Here is a 20,921-nt window from a genome sequence, read left to right as displayed (position 1 = left end):
GTTGTAGACCAAATGGCTTAGCACACCCTGACTACAACTCCTAGAGAGGTTTAGTAGGAAATACTTAGTGTAGGTAGGTGCACACACCACACCTCACTAGATCGTGTCTACCACAGCAGAGCCTACTGTGACTCTACCTGTGGGACCTGACTCTCCCAGGGCAGCTTCTGGATATGATGCACTCAACTTCCATGAGCTCATAGGGGGTAGTATTCCAAAGAGTTTGACACCTTACACAACATGTTTTGATAAAGCCAAACCAAAGTTAGCATTAACTGCGAGGATTATAATGCACTTAAGAGTATATTGTATGGCTATATCATAGAACAGCTATAACAAGATGGTTCCGAAAGCTGCAGAGGGGCTCAGCTCATGCTAGGGCACCCTCTCACATAAAACCAAGCACTCTGCCTCCAGGATTGTTGAGGCCTACCATAGGAGTTACTTATAGGTGCATATGTGTCTATATGTATAGGTAGATATAGATATACTATATCTAAGTAAGGGGTGATTACACCACCTTACCCAAGCTGAGTGAGCAGCATGTGGTGTCAGTTTGAAGGGCCAGCCAGGGGTGGCATAATACATGCTGCAGCCCCTGGTAGGCCTTGGATGCACCTATGCCCTGGGTACCTATGGTACACAATACAGGGGCTCACAAAGGTGATCCAATACCCAACCTGGTATGTACCTAAAGTACATGGTATCAATTTAGAGAGAGAACAGCTGGGCTGTGGGTCTGGTTAGCAGGCCCACAGCCACACTAAAGTCGAAAAACCAGGAAACCACAGCAAAAAGTGGGATGACCATAGGAAGCAGACCCTACTCTCCTACATCCTCCTTATCAAGTCAGAAATGGTACATCCTAGCAACACCTATGCTCCTTTGTCTCACTGCCTGGGAGAAATATACAAAAACCAACAAAGACCATCTGCCAGCTACACCTAGTCATGTGACCCAGGAAAAAGGCAGCAGGCACCAAAAGGTTAGAACAAGAAAATGGCAACTTTCTAAAACTGCCATTTTCAGAATTCTGACTTAAAATATGGAAGGTTTAAACTTATAACTCTTTGTACACCAAATTCGACCTTCTGACCTCCTTCCAATTGAAAGTTGTCCCTTATTGAATCCAATAAGTTAACCCAATGTTATCCTATGGGAGAGGCGGGCTTCCAGCAGTGAAAAAACTATGTAATCGTTTTCACTAACAGAACAAGTACAACTTAAATTTACCTGTCCCTCTTTTTAACCCCCAGGACATTTCAAACTTAAAAGTGCATATCTAACTTTTTAAGCTCCCTGCACCATGCCTATTTATGGCTTACCATAGGGGTGACTTATATGTAGTAAAAAGGAAGATTTAGGCCCGGAAAAAAGTCTCTTTTGCCTGGTTGAAATGGCAGTTTAAAGCTGCACACACAGGCTGCAATGGAAGGTCTGAGACATATTTAAAGGGCTTCTTAAGTTGATGGCACAGTTAGCGCTCAGAACCACTAGTAGAACTTAATTAACAGGCCCTGGGTACATGTAGCACCACTTTACTAGAGATTTACTAATAAATTAAATATGCCAATTAGCTGTGAGTCAATGTTACCATGTTTAAAGGAAAGAGCACCAGCACTTCAGTACTGGCTAGCGGTGTTAAAGTATGCAGAATTCTAAAGCCAGTAAAAACAAAATCAGCAAATACAGAAGGCTGGAAGGCAAAAAGTAGTTGCAAAATCAATGATGCAAAGTCCAACACCAAGTAATTCCTTATTACTAAGGAGCTCCTTAGGATCGTCACTTGTAATCCCCAGGAGCTCCACCCCCTGAAAATACTGATGCTCCTGGTATTTGCAACTATGGTATGCAAGTTTAACGGGGCAAGCACCATGGTCCTTGTAATGAAAATGTGATGCATGTAGTCTCATATGGCTAAAGAAAAAAGATTCAACAGAAATTCTAGGTTGTATATCAGTATTAGTACCATCTTCACAAAACTATTGCTATAAGCAAACATGTTCATAAAAATGTTTTGTGGCGTTTTTGGGAAATTTAGCAGGTTTGCTGCAAAACTGAGTTGACAACAATTTTGAAATTCACACCCTTTGTGAACTTCAGAAAGCATGCACAATTTTGAAAAATACAACTTATAGTTTGTGCTGGAAATTGAGTTCCTCTTTCATTTTCCTATTGAGTGGAAATTTCTAAAATTGACACTTTGGGCCTAATTACAATCAGAGTCGGAAAGCCTCCGACCGCAGGTCAGAGGCATGCCGCTTCTCATAGTGATTTCAGTTTTGACCGCCGCAGTATGATGCAGGAAGTCGAAAGTAAAACTGTCCGGTCATTCCTGCTGTATTCTGATGGGCTCAAGTAGCCCTTTGGCCAGTCGGAGGTCTGCCCATAATCCCAATGGAGGGCGATTCCACCGTGGGGAATACGATGTCAGTTTCCGGCAGGCCCTCCATGTTGGGCTTTCCGACATGGAAAGCCTGTCAGAAAGCGGCATTGGGGGTCCCTAGCAGGGCCCCCTTCACCCTGCGGCCTCTGGTTGGGGGCCCAGCGGGCACCTATGGTGTCCCATGTTAATCCCTGCACCATGTGGCAGGCAACTGAGGTGACTGTCACGCAGTGCAGGGATGAACAGATTCTCCCATTTGTCTATGGGAGCTTGTGCTACGGCCGTTTACGTCGCGATCGTGCACCAGGAATGCCCCCACTATACACCAGGGATGTCCATTTCAATGAAAAGGAAGTGACCCCTTGGGCAAGGGTCGCTTCCTAAGGGGGAACACCTAAGGCAGAAAACCCCACTAGACACCAGGGAATTTGTTTATTTTTAAATGGAAGTGTCCACTTGGGCAAGGGTCGCTTCCAGGGGCAATATTTATTTGATAATTATATTCTGTCCCCCGCAGCGACAGATTCCCTGTTATTATTTGACGTTTCTGGACCGGGGAAGGGGGCAGAAAGCCCACTAGAGCCAGGGAATTTGTTTTTATTAAATTGGAAGTGACCCCATGGGCAAGGGTTGCTTCCAGGGGCCATCATTTAAAAAAAAGTATATTCTGCCCCCCCCGGGGCAGATCGGTTTGTTTATTTGGCCTTTCTGCCCCCAGAGGGGGAGAAAACCCCACTAGACACCAGGGAGCATTTACATTTTAAATGGGAGCCCCCCTTGTGCAAGGGTCGCTTCCTTATGGGCCTAAATAATTTTAAAGACTTTTCTGCCCCCCCCTTGGGGACAGATCACCTACATTTTTTGGTGTTTCTGGCCCGTGGGGGTGGCAGAAAAGCCCACTAGAGCCAGGGATTTAAAAATAAATAAATTGATCGCTTCCTGGGGACATACATTTTTTTGCCCGTTTATTTGCCCCTATTTGGGTAGTGACATAGCGTGTTATAATGTTAATTGTTTTATTTCTTGTGAATTGCAATTGTAATGCTTTATTTCTCAATTTTTGTTCTAGTTCAAGGCTTTTGCTCTTTAGACTGTTGAAGGTTGCGGTTTCGTTACTGGTGGTTCTGCTTTTTGTGTAGTTTCATGTGTTTGGTAAGAGACTTTTTTTGAACAATGTACATGAGTTTCATTTCTCTGCATGAATGTGTTTTTTGCAAATTGCATTATGTTTGGCTTCTGTTTTTTGAGTGTCAAAAACTTTTTGCATTTGTGCTCGATGTGTATTTTGTCGTCTTGTGAGTAATTGGTTTTGTTCTTTTCTTTCTAGTGGGATATCGTTGGTTTTTGCTGTGTCTTTGCAGAGTAGGTGCTGGTGAGTGTAGCTGTCTCTTGTAAGTGAATCGTATAGTTTTAGAGTATATAGATCTTTGTGATAAAGGCACACATTGTTTTACTTACTTATTTTGCACAGTGTTGGTTGTTGTTGACTTGTTTGTGCAGTCTCCTTTCTTAGTAAGGATAATGGCAAGCAGCAAGATTACTGCTCAGCAGGTTGTTCGTATGCTTTTTGAGTCTTCCTCTGACCATGGTTCAGAGACTGACTCTGCATCTGAGGCAGAGGAGGCAGGGGAAGCTTCAGGCAGTGAGTTTTCTCTCCACATGGAATCAACGGATGATGAAGCTACTCTCAGTGCGGATGAAGCTACTCTTAGTGCGGATGAAGTGCCTGTGTTAGAGGAGGACATTGATGTGCCGATAGTGCAGCAAGAAGTAGAAATGGATTGTGCTGTGCACACCTATGTAGTCTGAATTGAAACTCTAGCCTGAAGTCATCAACTGTTTATTCTGTGCCCTTCTTGGCCTCTTGGCTCTCCCTCCTGGAGCTGCTCCAGCCGACGGACGTTCCGGCCCCCCTTCCCCGTCTCTCTCCGCCACCCGTTTCTTTAGCTCGGTCATCTCCTTCATGAGAACCCGAACCATCTGTTCGGTCGTCATTCTCTTCCCGCCTTTCTTGGGCATTTCTCCGACAGAGTATCTGTAAGACAAAAGAAAGATTACAACGCTCAAAATTGGCTCTTCGTTCCGTCTCGAGCTCACGTGCAGCGAGGAGGTGCAGCTTCAGAGCACAGGAACAAGAGGATGTCTTCGGGTCTTGCGTCCCCTTTTATCCGTCTTCAGGGCGGGCGTAAACCCGCCCCTGCCTGCCCGAGGGCGTGGCCAGCCGCGTCAGTGTCTAGGCCAACCCACTCTAGGGCGGGAAAAAGCGCGCCCCGGCTACGCCGCTTCGGGCATACCAGCCGGGACACGCCACCCGCCCAAGATGGCTTCCCGGGGGGATCGTGGTACTCTGCCATACGTGCGGGGGGACCGAGTGGTCGCCCCTTTCCATATGTAACCTTCAAAAACATATAACATTTCCGCATGTTCAAATGTTTTCAATGTACATTGATGAACTGAAACAAAATTGCTCAGACAGGAGATATATCTACATGCTGACTACCATCCATGATGAAAGCTCTTCACCTGTGACTGTTTGGGGTCAGATTGCTGAAGGGCGCAAACCTGTGTGCATTTTAGACTATAATAAGCACATGGGTGGTGTTGACAGAGTAGATCAGAGCTTGGAACCATATGCTGCTCTTCGTAAGGCTTACATTTAGTATAAGAAGTTGGGTATCCATCTTTTCCAATTGGCAATCTTTAATGCTTTTGTTGTATTCCAGGATTCTTGTCCTGCGTCAAAGATGCCTTTGGCTAAGTTTCAGGAGTCTGTAATAGGCAGCCTTGTGTTAGTAGAACAGGCAAGTGTTCCTAAAGTTGAAGTTCGGGAGGATGTTGTTAGATTGAAAGATCGCCACTTTCCTGATCACATTCCTCCCACACCCTCAACAGACTTTCCCAGTCGGAGATGTAGAGTCTGTTGGCGAAGAGGTTCACGGAAGGAGACTCGTATGTACTGCCCTGAGTGTCCTGCTAACCCTGGACTGTGTGTGCCTGCTTGTTTTAGAATTACCACACGCAAAATAATTCATGGGAGCATCCATGAGTGGTAAAGTAAACTGCCTGGCCTCTATTGTTGTATATTTTGTTGTTCAGTTTCAAGGTTGGCATTTGTGTAGTGTATTTAGTTTCAGATTTTGTGTTAGTAGATTTGTATCTATTTGCAATTTGTTTGTGTTTTCTTATTTACATAAAAAAAATCCTAAATTTGATGGTGGTGTGTGTGGAGTGGCGCACGTCTGGCGGTGTGCGTGGTCTGGCGCTTAGCTGGCGGTGTGCGTGGACTGGCGCTGGGATGGTGATGTGTTTGTACTGGCGCTTGGCTGGCGGTGTGCTTGGACTGGTGCTTGGCTGGCGGTGTGTGCGGATTTGTGCTTGGCTGGCGGGATGTGTGGACAGGCGCTTGGCTGGCAGTGTGCGTGGACTGGCGCTTGGCTGGTGGTGTGTTTAGTTTGGCACTTGGCTGGCGGTGTGTTTGTACTGGCACTTGGCTGGCGGTGTGTTTGTACTAGTGCTTGGCTGGCGGTGTGTTTGGACTGGTGCTTGGCTGGCGGTGTGCGTGGACTGGCCCTTGGCTGGTGGTGTGCATGGACTGGTGCTAGGCTGGCGGTGTGTGTGGACTGGCGTTTGGCTGGTGGTGTGTTTTGTTTTGCGCTTGGCTGGCGGTGTGTTTGTACTGGCGCTTGGCTGGTGGTGTGTTTGTACTGGCGCTTGAATGGTGGTGTGTTTGTACTGGCCCATCGGCTGGGGTTGTGTTTGTACTGGTTCTTGGCTGGTGATGTGAATGGACTGGCGCTCGGCTGGCGGTGTATGTGGACTGGCGCTTGGCTGGTGGTGTGTGAGTAGTGACTAGCTGCTGGTCACTACACACACTGCTAGTCAAAAGCCACTTAAAATAATCCGTGAGCTGGTGTGGTTGCTGTGTCAGAAATGTGGGCCTGTGAAAGTGATGGGCCCTTAAATGGCGCTGTCTGCTGGTGTGAGTGTTGTAATGTGCTGGGCCCGCGGCTGGCGTTGGGAATGGTTTTGTATGTGTCACACGTATGAAAGGTGTATGAATGGCCTGTAAAGAGGTTGGTGCCTTGTCGTGGCTTTACAGCTCTCAAGCTCTGAGTCAATGGTTCAGTTTCTCGTCCTTTCAATTAACAGTGCATTTCATTTTTGTGAAATTTCTGGTTAATACAACTGTCTATACTGAACCATCAATCACCCTCGTGCCAAATCCAACCAGTATGTATGTGTGCTTGAGGAATAGGTGGTTGTGCATAAAAATGTATTTGTCTTTTCTGTTTTTGTCAAGCAGGGTGTACCTTGTCCTTTTTTGTGAATGTTGTAATGTGTTGGTTTTGTGCCTGGTGGTGTGAATGGTCTTGTGTGTATCATGTATAAAAGGTGTGTGAATGGCCTGTAAAGCGGTTGGTGCCTTGACATGGCTTTACAGCTCACGAGCTGCGAGTCACTGGTTCAGTTTTTTGTCCTTTCAATTATTGACAGTGCATTTCATTTTTGTGAAATCTCTTGTTAATAAAATGTTATATACCGAACCATCAATCACCCACCTGCCAAATCCAACCAGTATGTGTGTGTGCTTGAGGAATAGATGGCTGTGCAGTAATCTTTGTCAGTTTTGTCTCTCTGCCAAGCTGTACATTTCATCGAAAAATAACCTAACAAGTGTAGTTTTTGTTGTAAACTAAACACCCATGGGAGTACATGGTGATGTCTCTCTTGTGGAACCCAAGAAGTTATCTTACCCACAATGTCCTGCAAACCTCAAAATGTGACTGTGACATTTTCCTTACATTATTGTGCTCAAATCTTCCAATGCAGAAAGTAACAACAAATTTCGAACCCCCCAGCATTTCTCCAAGTATCCCAATAGAAATGGTTCCTCACTTGTATGGGTGGGCCAAGTACCCACGGCAGGGAAGGGCCCAAAACCTATTGAGGCGACATCAAAATTGCCTATCTCAAACCAACCTGGTTTTGCAAAGGGTCCCATGAGTTTTTGGCCCGGGGCTTGGCAGCCATCTAGGGAAACCTACCAAACCCACAAATTTTCTGGAAACTAGACACCCGGGGGTGTCCAGGGAGGTATGGCTTGCATGGGTCCCCCAACATTCTCCTACCCAGAATCCCCTGTAAACCTCAAATTTCACTGAATAAAATCACTTTTTTCTCAAATTTCTCTGTGTGGGAAAGTTCTGGTATCTGCGTGGATCCACAAATTTCCACCCACCCAGCATTCCCCTAGGTCTCTCGATAAAATTGGTACCTCGTTTGTGTGGGTGGGTCAAGGACCCGCGACAGGCAAGGGCCCAAAACCTATTGAGGCAACATCAAAATTACCTATCACAAACCAACCTGGTTTTGCAAGGGGGCGTCCCATGAGTTTTTGGCCCGGGCTTGGCAGCCATCGAGGGAAACCTACCTAACCCACACATTTCTGGAAACTAGGCACCCAGGGGAGTCTAGCGAGGTATGGCTTTCGTGGGTCCCCCATAATTCTCCTACTCAGAATTCCCTGCAAACCTCAAATTTCACTGAAAAAAATCACTTTTTTTCTCAAATTTCTGTGTGGGAAAGTTCTGGGATCTGCGTAGATCCACAAATTACCCAGCATTCCTGCAGGTCTCCCGTTAAAAAATGGTACCTCACTTGTGTGCGTGGGTCAATGACCCGCGACAGGCAGGGTCCAAATCCTATTAAGGTGACATCAAAATTACCTATCGCAAATCAACCTGGTCTTTGCAAGGGGGGGGTCAAATGAGTTTTTGGCCCGGGTCTTGGCAGCCATCTAGGGAAACCTACCAAACCGACATAGTTCTGGAAACTAGACACCCGGGGGAGTCCAGCGAGGTATGGCTTGCGTGGGTCCCCCAACATTCACTTACCCAGAATCCCCTGCAAACCTCATATTTTGCTGAAAAAATCCCTTTTTTTCCTTAAATTTCTGTGCGGAAAAGTTCTGGAATCTGCATGGATCCACATATTTCCTCCCACCAAGTGTTTCCCTAGGTCTCCTGATTATAATGGTACCTCACTTGTGTGGGTAGGCATAGTGGCTGCAATAGGATATGGCCCAAATCGTACTGTGGAGACCTCAAAATTACCTACAGCAAAACTACCTGGTTTTGGGGGGGCACCTGAGATTTTGACCCCAGGCTCGTTGGCCATCTTGGGAAAGTACCAAACCCAAACATTTCTGAAAACTAAACACCCGGGGGAGTCTAATGAGGTATGGCTTGCATGTATCCCCCAACGTTTTCCTACCCAGAGACATGAGGAAATTTGTGGATCCACGCAGATTCCAGAATGTTCCCACACAGAAATTCAAGAAAAAAAAGTGATTTTTTTCAGTGAAATATGAATTTTGCAGGGGAGTCTGAGTAGAAGAATGTGGGGGGACCCATGCAAGCCATACTTCGCTGGACTCCTCCAGGTGTCTAGTTTCCCAAAATGTGTGGGTTTGGTAGGTTTCCCTAGATGGCTGCCGAGCTCGGGCCAAAAACTCATGAGACGACCCTTGCAAAACCAGGGTGGTTTGTGATAGGCAATTTTGATGTCGCCTCAATAGGTTTTGGGCCCTTGCCTGTCGCGGTTACTTGACCCACCCACGCAAGTGAGGTACCATTTTTATCGGGAGACCTGGGGGAATGCTGACTGGGAGGAAATCTGTGGATCCACACAGATTCCCGAACTTTACCACACAGAAATTTGAGAAAAAAGTGATTTTTTCAGCGAATTTTGAGGTTAGCAGGGGATTCTGGGTAGTAGAATGATAAGGGACCCACGCAAGCAATACCTCGCTGGACACCGCCAGGTGTCTAGTTTCAATAAATATGTGGGTTAAGTAGGATTCCCCATATGGCTGCCGAGCCCCGGGGCAAAAACTCATGGGATACCCCCTTGCAAAACCAGATTGGTTTGTGATAGGCAATTTTGATGTCGACTCAATAGGTTTTGTGCCCTTGCCTGTCGTGGTTCCTTGCCCCACCCACGCAAGTAAGGTACCATTTTTATCGGGGGACCTGGGGGGATGCTGACTGGGAGTAAATCTGTGGATCCACACAGATTCCAGAACTTTCCCTCACAGAAATTTGAGAAAAAAGTGATTTTTTCAGCAAATGTTGAGGTTAGCAGGGGATTCTGGGTAGGAGAATGTTGGGGGACCCACGCAAGCCATACCTCTCTGAACTCCCCAGGTGTCTAGTTTCCAGAAATGTATGATTTTGATATGTTTCCCTAGATGGTGGCCGAGCCCCGAGCCAAAAACTCATGGGACCCCCCTTGCAAAACCAGGTTGGTTTGTGATAGGTAGTTTTGATGTCACCTCATTAGGTTTTGGGGCCTTGCCTGTCGTGGGTCCTTGACCCACCCACAGGAGTGAGGTACCATTTTTATCAGGAAACCTGGGAAACACGGGGTGGGTGGAAATTTGTGGATCCACGCAGATTCCAGAACTTTCCACCACAAAAATGTGAGGAAAATGTGTTTTGTTTTTACAATCTATTAGGTTTGCAAGGGATTCTGGGTAACAGAGCCTGGTGGGAGCCAGTCAAGTCACCCCATACTTGATTCCCCTGAGTGTCTAGTTTTCAAAAATGTATAGGTTTCCTAGGTTTATCTAGGTGCCGGCAGAGCTATGGTTCAAACACTACAGCTAGACACTTTGCCAAAAAAGGGTAATTTTTCACTGCGAAATTGAGGTGTGTCGACGTTGCGTTTTGCGCTGTTTCCTGCTGCGGGAACTAGGCCTACCCATACAAGTGAGGCACCATTTTACTTGGAAGACTTAGGGGAACGCAGGGCGGGTGTAAATGTGTGGATCCACGCAGATTCCTGAACTTTCCACCACAGAAATGTGAGGAAAATGTGGTTTTCTTGACAATTATTTGGGTTTGCAAGGGATTCTGGGTAACAGAACCTGGTGGGAGCCAGTCAAGCCACCCCATCCTGTTTTCCCCTTGGGTGTCTAGTTCTCAAAAATGTATAGGTTTGCTAGGTTTCTGTAGGTACCGGCAGAGCTAGGGTTCATTTTTCACAGTGAAATTGGGGTGTGTCCACGTTGCGTTTTGCGCCGTTTCCTGTCGCGGGCACTAGGCCTACCCACACAAGTGAGGTACCATTTTTCTCTGAAGAATTTGGGGAACGAGGAGTGGGTGGAAATTTGTGGATCCATGCAGATTCCAGAACTTTCCACCACAGAAGTGTGAGGAAAAGGTATTTTTTGGACAATTTTTTAGGTTTGCAATGGTTTCTGGGTAACAGAACTTGGAGGGAACCAGTCAAGTCACCCCATCCTGGATTCCCCTGGGTGTCAAGTTTTCAAAATTGAATAGGTATTCTAGGTTTCCCTAGTTGCCAGCAGAGCTAGGGTTCGAAAACGGCAGCTAGGCACTCTGCCAAAAAAGGGTTACTTTTCACTGTGAAATTGGGGTGTATCCACGTTGCATTTTGCGCTATTTCATGTTGCAGGGACTAGGTCTACCCACACAAGTGAGTTACCATTTTTCTTGAAAGATTTTAGGGAACACGGGGTGGGTGGAAATTTGTGGATCCACACACATTCCAGGACTTTCCACCCAAAAATTTGAGGAAAATGTGTTGTTTTTTGACAAAATTGTAGGTTTGCAAGGGATTCTGGGTAACAGAACCTGATGAAAGTCAGTGTATTCACCCCATCCTGCATTTGCCTGTGTGTCTAGTTTGCAAAAATGTATAGGTTTGCTAGGTTTCCCTAGGTTCCGGTAGAGCTTGGGTTAAAAAACTATAGCTAGGCACTTTGCAAAAAAAGGGTAATTTTTCATTGTGAAAATGTGGTGTGTTCACGTTGGGTTTTTGAGCCGTTTCTGTCGTGGGCACTATGCCTACCCATACAAGTGACGTACCATTTTTATTGGGAGATTTAGCTTAATTCAGATTTGCAAAGCAACTGTTATTACCTATTGACTTTTGATGCATTTCTGCCTTCCAAACGAAAGACAGTGTGTAAAAAAGAAGTCATTTTGAAAAATGACCGATAATTTTCATACTAGTATGAGTATTCCCATTACGTAAATGGGCATATATATATGTTTTCTAAACTCTAGATTTTGTTCCCATTTCAGAAATACATAGGAGTCTTTCATATCAAATTTTCCATGCATACATTTTCCCAGAATAATTGCTATATACCCGGTACATAATAAAAAACCATTGCAAGACGCTGCTTAGTTTTTGGCTCTAAGTTCATCGGGGTCTTGGTGAATCTACAAGTCCTATATATCCCCACAACCAATAAGGTTCAGTGGATGTAACGGTATAATGCTTTCAAAGAGCTGTCATAATTAGAAGAACTTACAGGTGAAAACGTTGACACAAAAGCCTGTTTTTTTCAACTAATTTTTAATTTTTCCTATATTTAACTGTTAGTTTCTACAAAGAAATCTTGATGGATTAACACAAATAACCCCTTGGTAAATTCAGTATTTTGTCCACTTTTGTAAAAAGTATAGCTTTTCAGAATCCATTATTGCTTTTGTACTCATTTCTACCATTAACTGGAAGGAGGTTGAAAGTACAAAAAAAGCAAAAATAGGCTATGTCCCAGAAAAATGCCAAAACTATGTAAAAAATGTTGTTTTATGACAAAAATCTGTCATTTACTAAAAGCTGGGAAAATGGTGATTTCAGCCCACAAACCCTTTTTTAATACCATTTGCAGGTAAAACCCCAGACGCTCTCCTTTGCAGCTCCCTTTTCCAATTTTTTCCCCCCAAAAACAACATTTTGCTAAATGTTGTCCAATTTCTGGGACCCCTACAAGAGAATTCACAAACCCTGGGTACCTTCAGAATCCTCATGATGTTGGAAGAAAATGACACAAATTTGGCATGGATACCTTATGTGGTCAAAAAGTTACAGGGGCCTAAGCGCTCACTACCCCATATAGCCAAAAAAAGGATCAGCACGGGGGGGAAGCCCAGCAGCAAAGGGGTGAAAGGAAAGACTCGTTTTAATAGCTTTAGTTGATGAGAGCAAGACCGAGCTACGTCTACCAAATAAGGTTCAAGAGAAAGATGTTGATCAAGAATAACACACAAATTGTGAACCTGATGTGAAGGTGTAGAACGTATACCCATTGATGGATGACTGTTTACATTCTACCATATTGGGGAATTCCACATCCATCTTAGATTAATTCAACTTAAGAAATTTAGCTGAGATGTATTGCAGTAATGTGGCTATTGTTTAAATAAGAAAGTTATTTGCAGAATTGAAATGTGACTGACCAATTCTGAAAATTGAGTATTGTTTCAAAGGGACTTATTTTTGGATAGTCACCTTCAGTTTTTCATGTTTTTTGGGCCTTGTCTGCTGGTAATAATGAACTCTAACACTGAGACACTACTATCCAGTGACCAGTGTATGTGCTCTGACCCCTAATACATTGTTGAAATTGACTTAAAACCTAACTGGGAATGTAACTTTCCTGTGAGGTGATAATATATAGTGTAGACCTACACCCATGGCATGGAAAGTTAAATAATACTTGTAGGCTTCAGTACCCTACTGTGCCATCTACTACAGTGGTAGTGAAAACATGGCTTCAGGCATTCCATTTGAAGCATGACAGCAACAGTCTGAACCCTGTTGCACAGACCTGCTAAAATCGCTGTTTGACGCGCAAGAAAATCTGACATGTGCAGGATTTGGCTTGAAACTGCTGGTGCTCAGCCGTCATGGAACAGCTTCCAAGGACTCTGAGAGCACGGCCTCCAAAATGTTCTGTTTAAACCTGATGTCTATCAAATTCTGTCTGGTATCTACATATATGTAATTGGAAATGTCAAAACATGCAGCAAATAAGAATGTAGAGCAAGAGATTAAACAGCAGCAGTGACAGATTGAAACTATGGAAAGCCTCCAGGTGACTGGCTTAGAGGAACATGTAAAAGAACTTATTCTTATCACATCACTCCTCCCTACTCAATATTTTTTATTTAATCTAATTACCTCCAAGACCAATCCTGATTAACCCCTTTTATCCATACCTAGATAACTTAATCACCCTGCCTTAGAGCAAGCTTTCTTTTCCTATTCATAGCATAGTTATTGCAAATCACTTTTTCATCATTTTCTCACACCCCCTCACTAAGCATATATCTGTTTTAGGGCAATCCAGATCCCTGGTGTTCATGCCCAGTGACTGCCTAGCCCTTCTCCCAAATCCCACTCGCTCACCACAGACCCTGACTTGTTTGTTAAATATGAGATCTAATGTCTGCTTGTGACGTTTTTTCGGAAAGTCCTGGTCATTTCTGCATTGCTGCACCTATGCCTTGAATAGTGCAACTGCAATTAACACGGGGTTCCATAGGGTTGTTGGAATTGAAGAAATTTGAATTAGTTACTGAAACATTACTGGTTTTGGGCAAGGAAAAGGCTAACATTTAGGACCACCCTTCATTCTGGTAAATAAATTAATAAGGTATCAAAAGCTAATCTAAGCTCTGCTTCCCATCTTTTTTCACTGTGCTCCTTGTAAGCCTTGTGATGGGGTAAAGTATATTCTCCATTGAAGGGGCGACACTCTGGCACTCCTTTCTGATAAAATTCAGAGTACATTAACATTTACTTCGTTTCTACAATGGACTAAAATGTTTATTATTATAACTGTGTGTTTCTAGCGTCTGCAAGATCGACCTGTGCACAAGCTTACCATTTCTGTAGCAGCATCACAACACACTCCTTTTAAGGAGTATGTTACGCTCTAGAAGGATAGGCTCTGGAAGTAGAGGTACTAGGGGTTCTGCAGCACCAACAAAAATAACCAAGCTGGAAATCAAAAGGTGATTGAGCAATAAAGATAGCTTTAGATTGTGGGTTTATCTGGTCACATTTGGTGTGAATTCAAAGACAGATGTTAAATGTCAGACTCTGACTTCTAACAAATTAATAATTATTCGAAAACTGATGTTAACTTTAATTACTCTCTGCAAAGTGATAAGATTTTGTTATAGTAAACATAAATACATGTAAATGAACTATACACATATTTTCAGGTATATAAGCGTATTTGGAAAGAACAAATGAAGTAATTTTTTTGTAAAGTGTTACATAAAGAAATATTTTAATAGGATCAAAACAAATCAAGACATTTGACTTGGCGATGAACAAATGATAAATATTCACTGAAACCAGAGTTTGGCATGTTATCATTTGTAAGGTGCATAGTTTACCAGTAAACTGCATGTCTCTGCAAATGTAGTGATTATTTCTACGAAAAATGTGTTGTTTCTAAATAACAGTGAGCAACCACACCAGTGCTCCAAAATGCACCTCCGCCTACACACTACAGCCTTATCACTCTCCTCCTGAATGAGCGTGGCCCATTTGTTACACTTGTTCAGTCTTCAATGCTTGGATTTGTCATAATTCCTTTGACTTCAGTGATATAACATTGATGTCAGTACCACCACTCTGAAATTTGTCCCAGCACCACTTTTCTACAACTATCTCATTAGTCTTGAAAAAGAATTGGCAAACATTTAGGCATTTGAGAGTAGAGTTTTGGGCATGATCAATTGCGAGAAAGGAGAAAAATGTAAATTAAAGCAGACAAAATGAGCACCAAAGGGATACCGTAAGAATGGAGAATGCATAGGAAATGCTTGTAAACGATTCAGTAGGGAGAGGGGATTGAACACTGGGAGGGCATAACATATTCGGTTATTTGATGGGATCCGTGATAATAGGTGTGTCATAATGTGGATATGGATTCCTCGATTACCTATTATATTTCCATAAAATGGATTGCCGTGATAACACTCCAAAGGAATTCAGTTAGAACAACAACGTAAATCATTAAAATGTGGTTACATAAATGTTTGAGAGTCAAACAACTGTATTTTGCTTGCTCACTGATTATGACTTGATCTGTAGAATTGTTGTTTATGCAGGACTTTGTCGGTTGCTGATTTGTATTTCCACTTCAAAAAATGAAACAGAAATCTCCTCCTCCAGGGAGGAAATATGCAAGAAGAGGCACACTTCCTGAAACGTTTCATAAGGCCAAGAAAAGAGGGAGGAGGAAAGGAATACAAGGAAGGCGAATGGCAACAGACAGCAAACACTGTTAATTAGCCAAAAGGAACTAATTGTAGCTGATGACATTACGAGTTAAATTGTGTTACTCGTGCAGTAAATAAAATATATTTTCAAAAAAATCGGCCAAAGACACTGTTTCCCTTAGGCCTATTTTGTTTCTGTGCTATTGGAAGTGGAGGCTAAGAAGCTTTCACTGGAGTATTTTAATTCGGAGTTTTATTTTGACAAACGCCACAAGGAAAACAGACCAAGCAATTAATTAACACGTTTATAGAGAGATCAAATGTTTCACACCATATTGACATCTTTATTCGACAGTTGGTGAAGAGGGGGTTAACTCGCCACAAAGCCCTTCCACACCTGTCTGTCTGCTCCAACACTACCAGCAACTGTTATTCAAGCAGTCCATAATAGCAAAGTTGCTCTTTTGTGAGATCTTAATTTCTGCCATTCCACAGGAGTTGTTAATGGCTACTGCACCACAGGCCACTTAAAAAAGAGGTTCCGGGCCGGAGAAAATTCATTGTTTATTTCTTCTCCACAAGTGCAGAGAAATCTGTATTTGTAAATCCCACTCAATGGGTGGGAAATTTGATTGCAAGGCATGACCTGCTGTCAAAGTTTGGGGACACATACAATCATCTACACTTGTGGACTCTCCTTTCCAGGCAGCAAATTGTCAGACATTTTACTCAAGAAAAGGGCTAGAGTAAATCCCCTTCCAGATTGAGAAGAGAAATGGATCAACTTCATATTTAGTGAGGATGTAGGGGAAGGGTCATCCAATGTAAAAAAATGTTTTCTGAAACAGAAAGGAAAAAAAGGCTTCCAGCACCTTCTACAGACTTCTTCATTATGGAAAATATTTATGCAAGTGAAAAGAACCTTTTGGAATAGTCACATGACGTTCTCAGAAGCAATTTCGGGACCAGTCTTGTTTTGTAGGTAACACAGAAGTCCATTGGCAGGCCTTCACTTACCCCTAGTGAGCTGGTCACTAGCTTAGCCAAACACAGCAGCTAATTGTGGTTCATCCAAGGACGCGCGCTGTAAAACATTTAAGCCAGGCATGGGGATCTGTTCTAAGAATTGACGTATGTGCATGCATATCGAATATTCTGCAGCGGAGTACAGAAGGTGATAATGTCCAGCGAACTCCGTGTTTATCCCGATCTGTGTCTGCACCATCCCCCCTTGAATGGCAGCAAAGCACAATTTGGTTCCATGTCTGTGTCAGAGTGAACCAACCAGGCTAGTTGTCTCCCTGAATAATCGCCCTCTGAATGCTGTCTGGGGATGCACTCCCTATAATGTAATCTCCACAAGCACTCCTGCACCTCTGACTATCCTTTTATAATTGCTAACCTCTGTAAAAGTCTCTCAGTGACCTGGGCCTCCAGAACCTCAAGCCACTTAAGTTCCTTTTCCTTCCCCTAGTTTTGGCAAGCCAGATCATTTTGATCCTGTGTTGCCTTTTAATGCACAACCCTCTAATGACGGTTTTACATGCCTCCCACTCTACATCTGCTAATGAGACTGTCCTCATTTTCACGGAAGTAGGTATCTAGATTTTCTACCACTTCCACACCAATAAATGGAAAATACAGGGTGTCCAGCTGGAGTGGCCAGGTGGGTATCAGGGCTCTATATTGATCTACACATTTAATCAATTCAAGCGGGTTTTGACGTGAAAGTGATGAAGCAGGTTTTCGCAAAAATTGAACCTGCTCGGATCGAGTACCCCATAATACGTACTAACAGTAGGTACATGTGATAAAATCTAACATGCACCCACATAAACATAGGGGAATTGCTTTGTGCGTGCCTGAAATAACACGTAAATGAATAATTTGTAATAATCTTGTGTTTAGAATAAATAAACAAAAAAACGTTGCATGAGTAGGCTGCATGTACATCAGTGTTTTGCATGTTGTATCCTGCTTTAAAGAGTTAATTATTAATGCCGCGTTGCACTAAGCTTATGCTAGGTAACATTAATGGGGAAGTAGTGCAAGGTGGGTGGGAAACAGTGAAGGTTTCATTGTCATATAGTTAATAATTGTTCGTTTTCATTTACTTTAGCATGCTGAATGAGGCCTCCATTTTAAAGAGTAACATGGTTGGGAGGGAGAAGTTTCTGTGGAGGGATTCTACTCTGACATGAGACAAACAAGATGCATTTAGAATCGCAGATGACATGAAGGAGTGAAGGCCAGAGCATCAGATGACTGCCAATTGTGTACCCGAGCGTGAGACCGCGGATGTGACTGAATAAAGAATATTTAAATAAAATGTATTATATATATGGAACACATGAATAAACTGAAGTTTGGATCATGGGAACCTTTTACACAATAAAGCTGTTGATGCGAAGTCATAGTGGGATGATGACGCCACCCCCAGCCTACCATTCACTGAACGAATTGAATACAGAATGCAACATTAGTGGGCTGGTCAGATCACTCTTAGGGTATATCTCGGGTGCCTTTAGTGTTGTGGTTTTAGGCTTAGGCTGACAGGAGAGAAGAGGGGAGATGCGTTGCTGTCCATCAGTTTTGCAGAGAGGCCTAGCTGATTTTATCCTGTCCTACGCCTGACTGAAATTCCTTAAATTTTTCTGATTTCCTTTTGGGGAATCGCCAATATCTCCTGGACACAGGGGGTGGTTTTCCTACAGACCGATAGGTTTGTATTCAGCCTATGACGTTCTCAGCATTAATGTATTTATCTCTGAATCTTTTGTCTCTCCACCTATCCACTCCACTAACACTATATTGAAATGTATTATTTTTAGATGAACCTGTTGTCTCTTTATCTATCCCTCCGTTAGCTATTATATTGTTTGGAATAATTGTTCAATAACTTTATTTCGGCCACCAAGGACCATAAAAGTTCATACATATATACAAAATTTAAGACAATAAATAAGAATATCATTTAAAAGTACATTGTATATCAAAATAAACAGATAGATACAATACTGTACATAGTATAAAACAAGATTAAACTACTTCTCATTATCGAACTTCCTGGTAATTCAAAAACGTACAAGCTCATGCTAAACACTCGGTACAATAATTGATTTCCTGCGTTTGTGCCACATTGAGTTTAAAAAGCGTGAAACTGCAAAGACTATTGCGGGGTGGGTATCATATTTTAACACCCTAAATGCGTGCGCACACTGACGAACACCTAGATGTCTACAAATTGCAATGAGCCAGGGCTTGCGTGGGCCCTGATACACTGGACAAAAGAAAAGTACGTGTATTTCATCCTCCAGACCATAGCCACAGGCAGGGCACTCCCTGCTCGCGACTCTATCCCATTTACTGGTAAGAGCTCTGAGTGGAAGAGTGCCGAGTCTGAATTGCATATACAACTTACGTGCCACTGCAGGGAATATTAAGTCTAAGAATTCCTCCCTTTTATAGTCTTCTTTAACCTGGAGGAACTCAGAAGTAAGTCTACTCCGTGGAGCTTTCATACAGGGAAGCTAGGTTGTAGTTCTTATAGTGGCGTTTCAGGTCCGCTTTGGATATCTCCGGGCAAGCAACTTCCGGAGTTACCCAGAGATCCTGTAAGCCTAGCATACAAGTTGTTAACTTTATGTGGGACAGCCACCTAATACTCTTACTTCTTAAAGCACCCCAAATTTTGACAAATTCATTTTTATAGCAGGAGAGTTCCGGCACAGACCACAATATTTTTCCGTATATTAAAGGACGTAGGGGCATAACTTCCTCAATAGGGAGTAGCCCTAGGTCCATACACAGTGGTACCAGAGGAGTACTTGCAGGGAGGCCCAGAATATTCCTAACAAATGCATGCTCCACCCTGGCTAAGTGTTGAGATTTCTCATGCCCCCAAAGCTCAGCCCCATATAGGGCTGCCGCTCTGGCCTGTACACTATAAATTTGAATTACTGGGGCCGCAGATTTAAATTCAGACACTCTATGCAACCGCTGGATCTCCGCCATCAGCTTAGTTAGCTTGAGTGCGGCTTTAGCCAACTGGGGATCCCATTCCAAGTGTTCTTCCAGGATGATACCCAGGCACTCAAACGTCTTCACTCTTTCCAATGGGGTTCCACCTAGGAGGGGATTCTGGCGTGTCTGCCTTGGTAGGTTAAAGATCATGAACTTGGTTTTATCCAAGTTGATCTCCAACCCCCTCAGTTCACAGAAGTTGGCAAAACCATCAAGGATACGTTGGATGCCCGTTGATGTCTTGGACAACAACAAAGTGTCGTCCGCGAACATCAAAGCGGGCACCATGCCGGTGACTAGTCTCGGGGCATCGATATTACTTTCTCCAAGAAGATGGCCAACCAAACCATTTATGTAGAGGCAAAAAAGGGTGGGAGCCAGTACACAGCCCTGACGCACCCCTTGGTTTACCGGGAAGCGGCCTGACAAGTCCCCCTTTTTCCCACACCTTACCCGAGCATAAGTGTTGGTGTGCAGTCTCATCAAGACATTTAGTAAATACTGTGGTAGGCCCAGGTCTTGTAGTACCCTCCACAGTTTACTTCTAGGTACTAGATCAAATGCCAACCGCAGGTCAACAAAGATCATGTAGAGGCTGCCACCCTCTACAGTCACAGTTTTCCAATAAATGACCTGCAGTCTAAACAACTGATCCACCGTTGATGTGCCCTGCCTGAAACCCGCCTGGAAAGGGGATAAGATCTTGTTTTCCTCCATCCAGCTCTGTATTCTACCTAAAATAATTTGATCTATCAGTTTCTGCATCACATCTATATGGCTAATTGGCCTATAGTTTGACGGCTTGAGGGGGCTTCCTTTCTTATGGATGGGTACTATTTCAGCACCCCGCCAAGTGTCCGGAGGGTCCATACCTTTAAGTATAGTATTGAACAGAACACATAAGTACGGAACCCAAACTTTCGGCTCAGAGCGATATAGATCTCCCGGTATCTTATCTAAGCCAGGGGCCTTGTTTGGGGCTAACTTCAAAATCGACTGCTCTACCTCCTTCAATGTAATCTCCCAGGCCCCCTCCAGTCGATACTCATGGGGGAGGCATGGGAGAGAAGTCTCTGAGAGATCATCCCTCAGAGGGGAATACAGAGCCCCAAAGTGTGCTTCCCAGGCTGAAGCGGCTATATTTGGTTCATTGGCCACAGTGCCAGCCCTGCTCCCACAACTGACAATTGTCCAGAAAGTTGTCAAATCTTTGGAGTTAAGCGCAGTTCTAAGGTCTTCCCAGTTTTCTGCCTCCCAGTCTTTTCTCCCCCTGTGGATGGCCTGCTTGTGTGCGCGCCGACAGAGCTTTTTCCTGGTTCTGTCATTTGACTTGACCGCAAGGAGCAAGTCTTTCTTAATTTCCCTGCAATGTGCATTATACCAGGGGTTAACTACTTCTGAGTTTGTCTTTGGTCTACCTACTGGGCAAAACACATCAGAGAGACTTTGGATGAGCC

Source organism: Lissotriton vulgaris, chromosome 6 (assembly GCF_964263255.1).
Source record: "Lissotriton vulgaris chromosome 6, aLisVul1.2, whole genome shotgun sequence".
Lineage (NCBI taxonomy): Eukaryota > Metazoa > Chordata > Amphibia > Caudata > Salamandridae > Lissotriton > Lissotriton vulgaris.
This window is presented reverse-complemented; position numbering follows the sequence as displayed.